This window comes from Gossypium arboreum, chromosome 11, assembly GCF_025698485.1.
Source record: "Gossypium arboreum isolate Shixiya-1 chromosome 11, ASM2569848v2, whole genome shotgun sequence".
Classification (NCBI taxonomy): domain Eukaryota; kingdom Viridiplantae; phylum Streptophyta; class Magnoliopsida; order Malvales; family Malvaceae; genus Gossypium; species Gossypium arboreum.
This window is the reverse complement of record NC_069080.1, coordinates 36,829,979-36,847,216: the sequence shown is the minus strand read 5'-3', so window position 1 is coordinate 36,847,216 and position 17,238 is coordinate 36,829,979. Positions and strand designations below refer to the sequence as shown.

General features: G+C 38.2%; 1 non-coding gene across 1 annotated transcript; it reads right to left on the bottom strand.

Annotated features, from left to right (window-relative positions):
* Window positions 1–305: 305 nt before the first annotated feature.
* Window positions 306–412, bottom strand: LOC128285065 (small nucleolar RNA R71). Its single transcript, XR_008275480.1, has one exon. It is a non-coding gene; the product is annotated as a small nucleolar RNA R71 (small nucleolar RNA).
* Between the last annotated feature and the right edge of the window lie 16,826 nt (window positions 413–17,238).

Genomic DNA, 17,238 nt, shown 5'->3' with positions numbered 1-17,238 from the left:
CTGCTGTAGCTGCAAATACTTTTGAATTAAAACCTAACACTATTCAAATGATACAGTAGTTTGTTTAGTTTGATGGTTTGCAGGATGAAGATCCCAACACTCACTTAGCAAATTTCCTGGAATTTTGTGATATATTCAAAATCAATGGCATTTCTGATGATGTCATTCATCTTTGGTTATTTCCCTTTTCACTGAGAAACAAAGCTAAACAGTAGTTGAACTCGTTACCACGAGGGTTTATCACTACTTGGGAACAAATGACCGAGAAATTTTTACTAAAATATTTTCTGCCGGCTAAAACGGCTAAATTACGTAATGATATCTCTTCTTTTGTCCAGATGGATTTAGAAACACTTTATGATGCATGGGAGAGATACAAGGACTTACTGAGAAGGTGCTCTCACCTTGGGTTACCGCTTTGGTTTCAAGTACAAACATTCCACAATGGCCTGAATCCCTCGACTCGACAAATGGTTGACGCAGCTACTGGCGGAGCCATCAACAATAAAACACCGGAAGATGCCTCTGAATTTATAGAGGAGATGTCATTGAATAACTATCAGTGGCAAGTTATGAGGACAAAGCCAACAAAAACAACCGGCGTTTATAACATTGATTCAGTCACCATGCTCTCTAATAAGGTAGAACTTCTCAATAAAAAGATTGACAGTTTACTTGGTTCTACGCAGGTACATCCAGTAATAAAGTGTAACTCAAGTATCGGAGGTGTGCATACAGAATACCAGTCCTTCAATCCTACAACTGAAGAAGAACAAGTCAACTATATGGGTAACAATAACTTCCGATCTCAAAATAACCCATATAGTAATACTTATAATGCAGGTTGGAGGAACCACCCAAATTTCTCCTGGGGTGGTCAAGGGAATCAAAAGCCACAAAATCCTCAGGGTTTTCAACAGCCACCTTATCAACAAGAGAAGAAACCAAACCTTGAAGAGATGCTTTCTAAATTCATCTCAGTGTCAGAAACTCGTTTCCAAAATACCGAGACAGTACTTAAGAATGAACAAGTATCGATCCAAGGACTCGAAACTCAGATAGGCCAGCTATCCAAACTAATCTCCGAAAGACCACAAGGTAGCTTACCAAGTAATACTGAAACTAATCCGAGGGAACACCTCAATGCAATTAGTACTCAAAATAAGGAAGGATTCATTGCACCTGAGCCAGAATTACAGCAAGACAACGCTATGAACAAAGGTCGAGAAAAGGTAAATGATGATGATCCTAAATAGGTAAGTATGAATTATGAACTTCGTGTGCCATATCCTAAAGCAATGATGAAAGACAGAACATAAGAACAATTCTGTAAGTTTGTCAAACTCTTAAAGAAATTACATATTAACTTACCCTTTATTGAAGTTCTGTGGTAGATGCCTAACTCAGTAAAAATCTCAAAGGAACTTTTGAGCAATAAAAGAAAATTAGACGCTACATCGCATGTGGAACTCAATGCAGTCTACTCAGCTATTCTAAAGCATAAGCTACCTAACAAATTGAAAGATCCAGGGAGTTTTACAATTCCTTGCTTAATTGGTAGTTTATCTATGAATAATGCTTTAGCTGATCTAAGGGCAAGTATAAATGTTATGCCGTATAAAATGTTTAAACAACTAGGTCTCGGTAAACCTAAACAGACTAGGATGAGCATACAATTGGCTGACAAAATAGTTAGAATTCCTAAAGGTATTATTGAATATGTTCTCGTTAAAATTGATAAATTTATTTACCCAGTAGCGTTTGTCGTCTTAGATATGGATGAGGATAACGAGGTACCTTTAATTTTAGGACAACCCTTTTTAGCAACTACTAGAACCATTATTAATGTAGGCACAAGAAAGCTAACACTTCGTGCAGGAGACGACGCAGTAACACTCCAAGCACCCGATTCAGTCAAAACTTCTAAAACTCAAGATAACGCTATGAAACTTGTCGATGATAAAACTAATATTCAAACATCCTTGCAGGAACCTCCTCGAACCAAGACAACGGAGACAGTGCACTATTATCAAGTAGCGAACAAAGACACCTATGAGGAACAAAGGCTTCAAATAGAGGAGCTAGATGAATGGCGAGCACACAAACCGAGAACACATGATAAACTGAAACTAGGCCAAAACAAGCCCAATACCTCTCCTAATCAACTTAAGGTTGGCGATAAAGTCCTACTAGATGCCGCAGATCCCCATATTGTCACTACCACACCAAATGAGGAAATTCCTCTTACGGTACTCAGTATTTTCCCATTTGGTACGGTTGAGGTGAGTCATCCCAAGTTCGACACTTTTATAAACAACACCCGATTAAAACCTTATTTTAAGATTGGCAGCAAGAATGAGGAGTATGAACTCCTCAAACCACCATGATCATTCAACGGAGGGGTAAGTCGAGACTAGACTATAAAAAGAGCTTCTCAGGAGGCAACTCGAGCACTAACATATTTTGATTTCTTTATTTTTAATTTCTAACACTTTTAATCATTAACTTAATCTTTGAATTACAAAGTTTTTCAACACATACGGCCAGGCACACGGGTGTGCCTAAAGCCGTGGCCAAACAAGGGAAGAGACACGGCTATGCGATACGACCGTGTTGAAGCAGAACATGATTTCCCCAAAACACGGGGTACGATCAATCCCCACGGCCGTGCGACATGGCCGTGGGTGAACTTGATAGGAGACCACAGGCGTGGGGATAGAAAACCATGGGCGTGCCAGGGACAAGGCTTGATTCTGTTTCTTCGACATAGGCGTGTGCCACGCCCGTGCCGTTCATCCGTGTATAACAATACATGGGCATGCTACCATAACACACAAGCGTGGGAGAAGCGAACAAAGCTAGGCACAACCATGCGACATGGCCGTGTTTGACACACGCCCAAGACACACGGGCGTGAGATAGTAGCCGGGCACGACCTAACTCGAAAAATTTGAAAAACACGGGCTCACCTTCAAAGTACACAGGCGTGGCCCTAGGCCGTGTGAACCTCCCCTATATAAGCAAACCACTGTTCATCTTCTTCCCCTTTTCGAAAGCCTAGCCGAAATCTACCCATTCCCATTCCCTAATCCCTATTCTGGCCACCATTCCCCAGATTCTCACTTCCCCAACCCCCAAACCACCATCAATTCCACTCCCCTTGCATTAATACCCACTTTCCCATCTCTATACCCTCTATTTCTCCTCTACACGGCTATATCCCCGCATCACACGCCCGTGCACGACACCAACACGCCCGTGCACCGCCATACAGCAGCCTTTGGTTTACTTTCTCAACCTTATTTTTCCAATTTGTGTTGCTACATTAGTCTTCTACATGTTCTTCATAGATATTGTTGCTATTACAAATATGTTTTAGACAAGTTACGAATTTGCTTTAGAATTTTCTATATTTGAATTGTTTAAGCTACTAAATAGCATATACTAATTTTAGGCCTCTTGCTTAACTACTGATGTATCTTGGATTCTATCAATGCTCATGTATTTTCAGGTACATTATGTCATCATCAAGAGACAAGAAGGCCACGGTCCCATCCTTAAAGAGACGTAGAGGACCGAGTTCTTCCTCGGTACGTCCTACAGCCGAAGTTCGGCACCCGTTCCTTGAATTCCCGCAAGCTTCGCAAGAGGAGCTATTTCAGATACTACACTCACGACCCATCACAGGTGGCTGCATTGACTGGGCTACCGTCGAGCAAGTTCAGCTAGCTGATGCCATCCGCGCCCTCCTGTTCACAGACCCATGGGAACGGTTCTTCACTATTACCGAGCTCACTTATTTAGAGCTAACTTTATAATTATGCTCTACTTTTCACTTACAGGTGGTGATCATGAACAATGACGACCCAGGCACCATTCACTTCCGATTAAGAGGTCTAGTTCGCGCGATAAGTGTCCCAGAGTTTGGAGTCGCTCTAGGACTTTACACCGATGAGTTTATGAAGGAGGAAGACATGAATGCACTACCACGCAATATCCACATTTCTCCCTCCTTGTACTGGAAAGCTTTGGCACCATTCTCTTCCACCTACGACCCCAGCCGCTCGAAAACCTCAGCTCTCACTCCTTCCCTACGCTATCTCCATGCCATATTGGCACATACCTTGACCGGGAGAAGAGAGAGCACCGGTGTCGTCACCACCCACGACGCTTAATATTTATGGTGCATGCCGAATGCACACGTGACTGACTTGGCATACTTCATTGCTTTCGCCATTTGCCATCAGACTGAGCGGCATAGGAAGGGAGTGATCTCCATCGGCCCCTACGTGACGCGCCTTGCTAGACACTTTGGCCTCCTCAACACCGTGGCCCAATCATCAGCGCTTACCCTGATAGGCCAGATGTCCCCAGAGGGCATCACGACTATGTTACACATGATATTCCCCCACAGCATGAGGAGCCTTCCAGTGCACCACCTAGGGAACGACCAGTTCATGCGGCTGCTTCATTGGCACACATTTCCGACCGACTCGCCCACTTCGAGCAGTATTGCACTACACAGTTCGAGATGATTCACGAGCGAGATCGACGACGGGACCGACAGATGGACGATATGCAGGCCATGATGTAGCAGCTGTGCCAGCACTTTCACATCGCCACCCCAGCTCCACCACCTGAGGGCCCCACTAACGAGGATCATTGAATCCTTCTATCTTTATTTTTATTTTTATTTATTATTTTATTATTATTATTATTACTATTATTATTATTATTATTTTGAAAGACATATCTATATTAGTAAATTCTATTTTTTTCCATTTTCTGGTATTTCTAACAAGTAATCCCACTACACTCTCTTCCACACCAACTCTTAATAAGCTCTTCATGATTCTACAGACTTCCAAGCAAAGCTGCTAGGAATATTTTACGGAATGAGGAAACAAATGGGAAACAATACAGAACAAATGCCATGTTCAACAACCCAATTTCTTCATCTAACCATGAACAATGGCAGCTACCACTTTCCCCAAACACTCCATCCTCAGAATCAAGCTCCACATCCATATAACAGGGAGTTTCACCTCCTTTCCTCTTATAATTTTCTTTATTTTGAATAATCTATATTTGTACATTGAGAGCAATGTATATCTTAAGTGTGGGGGGGTGAACATGAAACCTAACTTTTTGCATTATTCTCAAATCCCTGAATTTGGTCTTGTGCTTAAGTGATTTTCTCATAATCTTAATCGAATGAATTCTGATTGATCTATAATTATTATTAATATGTCATGAATTAGACCATGGGAATCATGCATGATTATTTGATTAGAGGACATTAGAGCATTGAGCATGATAAGTTGATATTTTGAGAACTAAATTTTTTTGACTATTTTCCTTAATTGAGGTATTATCTTGAAATCTTAAGAATACAGGAATGACATCAAAAACCCAAATTTTTGGTGAGATTTTTGAGCCTTTTGAGCATATAGCTTTCTTTCTTGCTCATTTCTTTTGTGGTTTAAGTGTGTCAACCTTAAACTGTTATTCTAGAACTTGCTTCGATTATACGTGTCGAGATCACATGTATGATTTGATATACTGAGATTATAAAGGCACTTAGGATTTAACCCATTTACTCCATTAAAAGCCTTCTCACATAATTAAACCCTTAGTGAACCCCCTTTGAGCCCACTAACCTTTATTATTGATTAACCCTTATCATTAACCTATTAACTGATTATTGTTGAAATCCTCTTACTTAATTTACCTTTTTATCGAGATTAAATTTAATTTTGTTACCTCACTATGTTCACCATTTTTTGTTACTGAATCATGAAGTATGATTTCTATATTGTATTGACTTGATTTGTTCTTAAAAAAAAAACTCAGTATTATTATTGTAATTCTCAACAAGCTAAAGTTTTCATGAACTCATGTAAATAGTTCTAGATATTTGTTTGTGGTTCAGTAATTAAGTTTTTGATAGTGGGGTAACATATTGAAATTATCTCGGTTCTAACCCTTGTCTCTTCAGCTTGTATCCATAATTGTAACCTAAACCCCATTACAACCATGCAAAGACCTTTTGATTAGTATATCATATCATTTACAAGTGGTGGAGATTTGATTTTCATCCAAGCCTATGGTAATAACTTTTCATGTTTGACAATCGAGTGCTTAATCTTGAACCTTAAACACTTTGAGTGATTTGAGTGAATCTTTAGTGAGGTTGTTTTCTCTTGTATATTTAGGACTAAAGTTAATTACTTGAAGGAAGGAGATAACCTATAATTTTGTTATCAAAATATTCGATTTAGATTGTTTGAGGTTTTTAAAGCCCCTATAGTTGAATTCTCGCCGTATAATTTTTCGTGGAATAATTTGTAACATTATCAGTAATGCTTATCCAATTGAAAAGAATGAATTCTAGCAGTAAATAATAATTTTGCTTGAGGACAAGCAAATGCTTAAGTGTGGGGGTATTTGATAAACGCCAAATTATACATATTTATACCCTAAATACTTAGCATATTTATGGATGTTTATTACTAGATTTGTGGATTTTGGTGCTCCTAATCCGATCATTTCATGTTTTGTACTCAGGAGAGCACCAAGAGTCAAAAGGATCGAAAAACGAGCTAAAATGGGACAAAACAGACCAAATCAAGAAGATCACACGGCCTAAGCCTTGCCACACGGGCTTCTCACATGTTCGTGGCCTTCGAGGGTGTCGACCAAGGTTTTCACGATTCACACGACCTGGCCATTGAGCCCACACGGCCGTGTGCAATTTAACGGATCGAACATGACCTGGCAAACACGCCACACGGCCGTGGCACACGGGCGTGTCCCTTTTTCAGAAAGTTGTATTTTACACGAAAAAGGGTACTTAGGAAGGAAGAAAGCTAATCCAAAGCCTATATAAACACCCTAAGTATGACCTAGAGAGGGGGCCTCTTCTAGAACTTTTCTGGAATACAGAACCACATGCTAGGAATTACTTGAAGGAAGCCAGACGATCCATCCCAAAAGCTGGAGCTACTCCAAGAATGAAGATCTCTTTCAGAATTCCTTCAAGGGTTTTAGAGTTTTCTTCATGTTTTGTTATTTTTATAATTTTGAGATGTACTCCTATTTTATTATGAACTAAACCCTTTAGATACTTAAGGGGGATAAAACCTATGATGGATCTTGTTATTATTATCTGAACTGTATGATAAATACTTGATTTGTTCTTAATTATGTGTTCTTAATGCTTGAGCTAATATTTCGGGTATTAATTCATGATTTGATGTGCTTATGCAGAGGAGGAATAGACCCTACGTAAGAGTAGCTTTGGCATAATTAAGTGGAGTTGATCGAACGCCTAGAAATAAGGTTACGAGATTTTGCCGGATTAGGATGAAACCTAATATGGGAGTCCATAGAGTGATTTACTGCTTCCCTAGGGGTTTTAATTAAGAAAGAAATTTTGATTAATTCAACTGAGGGTTAGACGTTATTAGTCTCGAAAGGGATAATAACATAGGTTAGGGAATCTCATGGATCAAGTCAAGTGAATAAATCGTCCGGTTCAGAGTCAGATAACAAGTGAAACCTAGGTGGATTCCTCCTTGGGAGTCGTTTTTATCAATTGCTTTTCTTCAAGTCTTTTTCCAAATTTTCTCTTTGCTTTAATTAAATTAGTTAATTAGTCTAGATAATTAGTTAAATAAACAAACCATTTTATTCTTAGGCTAGATAATAAAAATGTAGCACCCCTAAACCCGGCTCAGACGTTATGGCCGGATCCGACATGCCACATCGAAGCGTTCAAAACATTTTATATTGTTGATCAAGAAAAACCTACTTAGTGTTTTAAAAGATAATTTCATTATAGGTTAAAGTGAATGGAAGCTGTGCACCAGGTAGGAAACCGGAAAAGAGGAGGTGAGTCTATCGGACTACTTAAGTACTAAGCTCCCTTCGGATCCAATTCTAGACATGCACACCGCCATTGCCACACCTTAACGTCATGTATATTTCTAGGAAACCGATTTGATTAAGTCATTTTTAGGAAAAGTGATTAATTTTAGAAAATACTTTCATTGTGGAAGCTTTGCTTGTTGTCGTGTTATTTTGAAATCAATTGTTGTTTTTTTTTTTGAAAACGCGCCCTAAAGTTGTCCAATTTCAACAGTTAAAATAAGTAATACATATCTTAGTAATACATATTAAAACCATCAAAAATAATTAAACGGCCTTATTACATTTAAAAACCCAAACCTCAACGTAAATAATAGGATGTCCAGTTCACTAGAAGAAAACCAAACTTTCAAAATGGGTGGCCACTCCGAATTCCCTCACAGCTCCAAGCCCACTATGGTTGGGGATTTCCTGCGTGGATGAAAATAAAAGGGGTGAGTTTGGGGAAACTCAGTGTGTAAGGAAAACCCATTCAAAGCCCAAGTCAGCTCAAGCCCATTGGGCCTAAGCCCATTCAAGCAACAGTGATACTGGGCCAGAGCCCTTTTCAGATTACAATAAACTGGGCCTTAGCCCCTTATTCAGATAACAGTATGGCCCATAAGCCCATTTCAAAATACATGCAACATCAATAAACATATGCAAGCCCATTTGGGGAGACTACTCAACCCACCAACCACTACACTCCACCCGTACCACCATACACTCCATATGGGGAATAGCTCAACCCATCCATTAACACTCCACAGATTGCGACCTTGTCGCTAGTTATCAATAATTGAGGCAAAGCCTCCAAGACGTGGACAAGCCACTTTCAGTACTTCCTCCGTCAATATCCCAATCCCATGCATCAGATAATAGCAACATGGCATCCAGTAAATAACAACAGTCAAACATGCATTTAGGTCAATTTAACCTAGTGGGTATTTGGTAATTTATCTACTAGGGGTAAAACGTAAATTTTCCACTTTTAAAAGTATTTCATAATTTATCTATTTTAGGGTTTTTCATGCATATTCCTACTTTTCACGTACTAACGTAATCACGCATCGAGGGTTCTTACGAATTGGGCCGTTGGCCCATCATTCCAATTTTGGCCCATTAAGCCCAAAAATATCGAGGGCACGTAAATCATGCACTTTGCAGTCAAATTTTGCAGCTTACCAAAACATTAATCGATTTACCTCACGAGCATTCGCACACTCGGAAATCTACAAAATACCGATTTTAGGCATTTCGACTTTTCGACTTTTGCCGATCCAGACTAAGAAAGAGGGTGTTAGTTACACACCTATTTGCGACGATATGCTGACGAGATCCACACACGAACCGCCTACAATTGGATTACTAACACGTTAATCTAACTATTCAAATATGAACTACGTATTAACCCCTTACAATATTCGGCCAACCACACCTACAGATCATAGTAAGCTTATAAGGAATCAATAAGCAACTCATTAACAATTTTTTTGTCAATGTTTACCACATAATCAAAATTTCACTGCAAGTTTGTCTTCCGAGCAACAATCACTAAATCATTTATAACTGGAGCTACAAAACTCCAAATCAAGTGCTGTTAATTTTCCCGAAAATAGACTCATATATCTTCTATCTATAAAATTTTAAGAATTTTGGTTTAGCCAATCAATACCAGATTTTTCTCAAATTTTCCCATGTTTCACTTGTTTGACTAATCGACCACTCTTCATTACTGAATCAAATTTCTCATTGTACGAATTCAAAATATGTTCTTCCATTTGAAACTAGACTCATTAAGCTTTAATTACATAATTTATGCATCTTCTAACTCATCTCCCACAATTTATGGTGATTTTCCAAAGTCACGTTCTTCTGCTTTTTCCCAAGCGATTTATTACCAAATCACTCTTTCACACCGACTTGCATGCTTGTTATTTAAACATGTATATCACCAATCAATCATCACATATCTATGATTTTACTTAAGTATAATCTCCATTTCATCATTTTAAATCACAACATGTTAGCCGATTTTTCCCCTTAGCATCTAAGGCATATGCATGCTCATTTGTTTGGCTCAACTTCACCTATCTTCCATTTTTCATCAAAAGAACATGAAACAACAACCATTTCCTTCATTTTAATTTAATTACTAAATGCTCACAACACAACTAAAAACCAAAATATGCTTCAAGAGTTAAGGTAGAATCAAGAAGAACTCATGAACATCAAGATAGAAGCAAACTACCATGAACTTACCTTCAATTTTCTTCCCCAAGTGACCGAACATTCAAGAGATTTCTCCTCTCCTTTCTCTTCTCTAACTTTAGGCTATGATGAACAAAGATGGACAAAACTTTGTTCTTTTCACTCCTTTTTCTTTTAATAAAATTTCATATTTCATCCATTTAATTCTTTAATACAAAAGACATGAAATTCCCATCATGGAACATTTACCTAAACCATTATCATGGAACATTTACCTAACCCATTATCATGGAATATTTACCTAATCCATTATCATGGAACATTTACCTAACCCATTATCAATTTGTATCAATTTGTACCATAAATTATGGATATCAAGTGCTCATATTGTCTACAACAACATGATGGCTGGCCACTTCATGTAAAATGGGAGGTTTTTCATGCAAATCCTCCTATTTTGCATTCCTATTTATTTGGCCGCTTCAATTTAGCCTATAGCATTTTCAAACATTTTCACATAGGTTCTATTTCATAATTTCACCCCTTTTTTCTTATGGAACAAAAATTAACCAAAATTGCCGGGTTCTATCTTAAGCTTGGGCCTTCTAGAGGCCCACTAACATAATTAAACCTATGCCAACATTCACAGAATTCCCGAAAATTAGGGCGTTACAAAAAAGATAGTTATTACTATTACTTTTGGTTCCCTTAGGTACGATATCCCGGTCTTGCCATTACTATACTATTGTTCGATAGATGCGCTTGCCTTTTTGTCGTAATAATAGTTAGTCTAGGTTTGATCTTCATTATAAATATTTATTACTTGTTACAAATCATGTGATCAAAGGTCGAGCAGAGTTCGAGTGTGAGATTGAGGTATGTCAGCTCGATGATCCCGAAAAAGTGCCCCCATGGGTCAGTTGTCAGAAAGGCTCGGACCGTGTTAGCCAGTTGGATTTGTTCAAGTGCAGCCCAGTCAATGCAACGGCCCACACCTAAGGGTCGGGCCCGTAATATCTGAAATAGTTCCTCCAACGGTCCTGGTAGGAATTGGAGGAATGGGTGCCTGATCTTCGTTGTAGGACCAGAGGATGATGCTACTCCTTTCTTGTTTTTTGAGGCGGAGACAGCGTGGATTCGACATGATATACCTGCAAAAGGAACTTAAATCTTAATGAATGTAAAAGATAACATATATTAACAAATTCAAAAGGGAGTAAACCATGAATTGAACTAACAAATGCAATCAAAAACTACTAACACTAACAAGACTCAACCAAAAGTAATCAAACTTGATAGAGATTTTATGGTACATGGCAGAGTAATAGCAGGACTAAATTCAAAATGAACTAAATGAAAGTATCTAAGCATGGTGAACTAAATCCTAAAAATAAGGATAATATGATAAACAATTAGTAGCAAAAGCAATAAAAGGATAAAAATTAGTACTATCATGTTAGTAAGCATCCAAAGGAAGTAATAGAAAAGAGAAAACCATTAGTGGAGGAGTGGTGGCCGGAGGAGCTACGGTGTGATGGTGGGGAGCGGTTGAGGTCTGCCACAGGCGTGGGCAGTGTGCTGTGTAGTGCGCAAGGGTGAGTAGAGGGGAGGAGGGAGAGAGAGAGGGGAGAAAAATGAAGGAGAAAGGAAAGCTAGGGTGGCTAGTCGGCGGTGGGGGAGGGGTTACGGCGGCTAGGGTTTAAAGTTTTTGGGGAAGGAGATGATGAATAGTAAGGGGTTTATATAGATAATGTGGCACATGGCCGTGGGGTATGTCCGTGTGCCTTTATTTCAGCCCGTGTGTTACATGATTTTCAAATTTAGGCGTGTCTAAAATTCGGCCCACGCCCGTGTTCGTTGAGTGTGTTGGTGCACACGGCCATGCCATCATGACCGTGTCTTGCTTCGTTTACTTGTCCCATGCCCGAGTATGTATGTCCACGCCCATGTTGTTTTGTCAGTCTTGACCACAGGTAGTGAGCACGGGCGTGTCGCACACCCATGTTGTTTTCTCAGTTTCAACCATGGCCTCTAGACACGGGCGTGTCGCACGCCCGTGTTGTTTTGACAGATTCACCCACAGCCTTATTGCACGACCATGGCAACTTATCGACTCCTGTGTTGGGAAAATTTTTTTGCCTATTTTCAAACGGCTGTATCGTACAGCCGTGTTGCCTTCCGTGGTATAGGCACAGCCTAAGGCACGCCCATAGGCCTGGTCGTGTGGTTCTGGAAAACCTGTGTTCAGTGTCTCAGTTAGTGGATTTAAATGTTAAAAACTAAAAATTAAAGAAGTTAAAACCATTAGTGCTCGGGTTTCCTCCCGAGAAGTGCTTATTTATAGTCTAAGCTCGACTTATCTCTCTGTTACATGGTCATGGTGGTGCGAGGAGTTTACACTCCTCATCCCTGCTATCAATTTTGTCAAAATAAGGTTTTAGACGAGTACTATTTACCTTGAACGTATCGAATTTGGGATGAATTACCTCGACTGTGCCATATGGGAAAATGTTAAGTACCATAAGAGGGATTTCTCCATTAGGTTCAAAGGTGGGAATCTGAGGGTCTGTTGCATCTAATAGTACTTTGTCTCTAACCTTAAGTTAATTTGGTGAAATATTGAGCTCGTCATGGCGTGGTTTCTGTTTATCGTGTGATCTTGGTTTCTATGTCTGCCACTCATCTAGTTCCTCGACCTGTAGCCTTCGTTCTTCATAGATGGGTCCTTTGCCGTTACTCGAACATGGCTCAAGTGTGTTCTTTGAACTTGTTTCCTGCAAAGAAGGTTTCACGACATGATCAGTATTAGTAGTACAATTTATACAATCACCCTCAATATTTGATGTGTTACTTGAATTACGAGCCTGAAGAGTGATTGTTTTCTCACCCACACGAAGTGTGAGTTCACCTGTACCAACATCAATTATAGTTCTAGCAGTTGCGAAAAAGGGCCTTCCTAAAATTAAAGGCACGTCAATATCCTTTTCTATGTCTAGAACAACAAAATCAACTGGAAATATGAATTCATCAATTTTAACGAGTACATCTTCAATAATACCCCTAGGAAATCTGATTGTTTTGTCTGCTAACTGAACGTTCATCCTAATTTGTTTGGGTTTCCCAAGACCTAGTTGTTTAAACATTTTATAAGGCATGACATTGATACTAACCCCTAAATTAGCCAAAGCATTATTAACATCTAAGCTACCAATTAAATAAGGAATCGTAAAACTCCCTGGATCTTTTAATTTGTTAGCTAGCTTATTCCGTAGTATGGCTGAGCAAACTTTATTTAACTCTACATGCGACTCCTCATCCAACTTCCACTTGTTTGTTAAAAGCTCTTTTAAGAATTAGATTACGTTTGGCATCTACGAAAGAGCTTCAATAAACGATAAGTTAATATATAATTTTTTTAATAATTTAAGGAATTTACTGATTTGTTCGTCTGTGCGGTCTTTCCTTGTCATATTAGGGTATGGCACATGAGGTTTGTACTCTTTACTTACCAGTGTTTGTTCACTGTGGTCTACCTCACCTTTTCTTTTACTTACCACAATTCTTTGCCTCGGTTCTGGTTCAGGTTCGACTAACCCCTCCTCATCTTGAATGGTAATTGCATTGAGCTGTTTCCTTGGGTTAGATTCAGTGTTACTCGTCAAGCTACGTTGTGGTCGTTTAGAAATCAATTTGGCGAGTTGGCCTATCTGAGTTTCGAGCCCTTGGATCAACGCTTGTTGATTCTTAAGTGTTGTTTTGGTATTCTGAAAGTGAGTTTTCAACACCGAGATAAACTTTTTTAGAATCTCCTCAAGGCTCGGCTTCTTTTCCTGTTGGTAAGGTGGTTGTTGAAAACCCAGAGGATGTTATGGCCTTTGATTCCCTTGACCACCCCACGAGAAGTTGGGATGGTTCCTCCAACCTGCATTATATGTGTTACTATATGGGTTATTTTGAGATCTAGAATTATTATTACCCATATATTGAACTTTTTCCTCCTCGGTACTAGGGTTGAAGGGTAGATATTCTGTGTATGCTCCTCCTCCATTTGAATAGCACCTTATCACTGGATGTACCTGAGTAGAACCACACAAACCGTCAATCTTTTTATTTAAGAGTTCTACCTGGATAGATAGCATAGTAACTGCATCGAGGTTGAAAACTCTGGCTGCTTTCGTCGGCTTTGTTCTCATGACTTGCCACTGATAGTTATTCAGTGACATCTCTTCAATAAATTCGTAAGCCACTTCAAGTGTTTTGTTATTGATAGTCCCGCCAGCAGCTGCATCGATAAGTTGCCTTGTTGAGGGGTTCACGCCATTGTAAAACATTTGAATCTGCAACCATAAGGGTAACCTATGGTGAGGGCATCTTCTCACAAATAGCCCTATACTATTTTGCCCATATACTTTTCACAAATAGAGATTTCGTCTCTAGGCTCGGAAATTGAAATTCATGCAATTTAATCCTTATTTTGAGCCTAACCAAAATTTTCATAAAACTTTTATAGCCATATATTTCACAAAATTTAGAATTTTTCCATAACTTTTACATCTTCATAATTTAATCTGTAAATCATATTTTCATCAAAATTCACTTTGTAAAAGTTGTTTATTGATGTGATGTGAATCATGATAAGTTTTATAATTTATAAATGTTCATTCTCAAAAACTAACTATTATCACGCCAAAGGCAAGCGCACCTTATCGAACAGTAGTATAGCTTATGGCAAGACCAAGATGTCGAACCCAAAGGAACTAAAACTACTAGTATTAACTTTCTTTTTATTATCTAGCCTAAAAATAAAAGGGGTTTATTTTATCTAAACTAATTACTAAACTAAGAATACATAGGAAGTAAATTTGGGAAATAACTTTTGGGAAAATTGAATGATTTGGACAATACCTAAGGGAAAAATCCACCTAGACTTCACTTGTTATTGACTCTGAATCAGACGATTTATTCACTTGACTTGATCCGTAGAAATTCCTAAGTTATATTATTATCTCTCTCGAGACTAACAACATCTAACCCTAGGTTGATTAATTGAAATCTCTTTCTAATTAAAACCCCTAGTGTTGCATTAACTCGATCTATGGATTCCCTTATTAGGTTTCACCCTAATCCAGCAAAATTATGTCACCCTATCTCTAGGCGTGTAATCAACTCCGCTTAATTATGTTAGATCTACTCTTAGACAGGGACTTTTGCTCCTCTGAATAAGCACATCAATACTTGAATCAATATCCTAGAATATTAAAGGAAGAATTAAGAACTCATAATTAAAAACAAGTCAAATATTTATCATACAATTCAGACAATAATAACAAGATCCGTCTTAGGTTTTATTTCCCTTAGGTATTTAAGGGGTTTAGTTCATATTTGTGAAAGAAATCATCTCAAAATAATAATGATAACAAAACATAAAGAAAACCCAAGAACTCTTGAAGGGAATTGAAGGGAGATCTTTAGTCTTGAAGGTGAATCCGGCTTCTGAGATGGATCAATCGGCTTTCCTCAAGTAATTCCTTGCCTCCTACTCCGTGTGTCACCTCTAGGTACCTCCTGGGGTGTTTATATAGGCTTTAGAATGCTTCAAAACCCTTAAGAGTGACCTTTTCCGAAGAGGACTAGACTTGGGCTCGATAGGGACATGCTCGTGTGACACGTCCGTGTGAGATGGCTTAGGCTGTGTTGATTTCCCATGTCAATCCATTTTCTCCGTTTTTGGCCCGTTTCTCGCTCTTTTTACTCTCCTATACTCACCTAAGTATAAAACATGAAATTAAAGGATTAGGAGCATCGAATTCACCAAATCTAAGGAGAAATCATCCATAAATGTGCTTAGCATGGGATAAAAATATGTATAAATTACGGATTATCATTTATGTATCAACAAGCTTTCATTTTCTACCATAAATTTCAAAATTTTAGCATATTCATCCATGGAAAAACTTTGATACTTTGATATCTTTTCAAATTAATCCCCAAAATAGATAGATTAAGCTATCCCGATCTCAAAAATATGAAAATTACTAAAAACGGGACAAGAAAACATACCTAATTAAGCTTGATTAGTTTCCTCTCTCTTAGGGTTTCCATGAAATTTTTGGGGATGAAGATGATATAAAATGTTAATATTTCTATTGAATTTTCTGCTTTTCAATTTAGTCCTTACCTTTTTCTAATTTTGCATGGATGATTCATCAAAAATATCTACTAACTTTTCTGTAACGGTCTAATTACCATATAAGGACCTCAAGTTTTGAATTCCATAGCTATTTGATACTTATAGCTATTAGAATTCAACTTTTTCATTTTATGTAATTTGGTCATTTCCCTAATTAAACACATAATTAGAAAAATTTTCTTATCGAAAATTTCAATGATATTCCTATCATAATGCAGACCATGCAATAATATTAAAATAAATTTTCTTTCTGGCTCGGATTTGTAGTCCTGAAACCACTATTTCAATTTCACTAAAATGAGCTGTTACAGTTAATCTCGTAGTCAGACAGACAAAATGCGGAACAAATGCATCAGCATGAAACCCACCCATCCAGCCAAACACCTCTTCATCTCCCATTCACACCACAAATGAGCTTTAAGAAACAAAACCAGCCCTGCACACCACATAGGACTTTGAAAGGCCCATCCAACCCTACACACCATGCATGTGGAACAAAGCCACATAAATAACGATATCTTGGTGAATGGCGAAGTATCGTCTTGTCTGTAAATTGCTATCTGAGATGTATTGCAGTTGAAACTGCCGAATCAGATTAGACTTTCTTCTTTTCATATAAATGTAACACCCCTAACCCTTATCCATCGCCGAAACAGGGTTACGGAGCATTACCAGACTTTTCAGATCAAATAAATTCAAAACATGCTAGAACAGTCAACCTAGGTATCTAACCAATGTACCCTTACAAGTACCACAATTATAAAACACATCAATAAGACATCATATGAATTCAATCTAATTTGCTTAGAACATGTTCATTTAAACATTAACTTAAACATTCCATAGTATAACCTCAAACATAAACACATACTCATATATATTTATAACTAACTAATATTACCTTATAACCTTATGTACAATCAATCCAC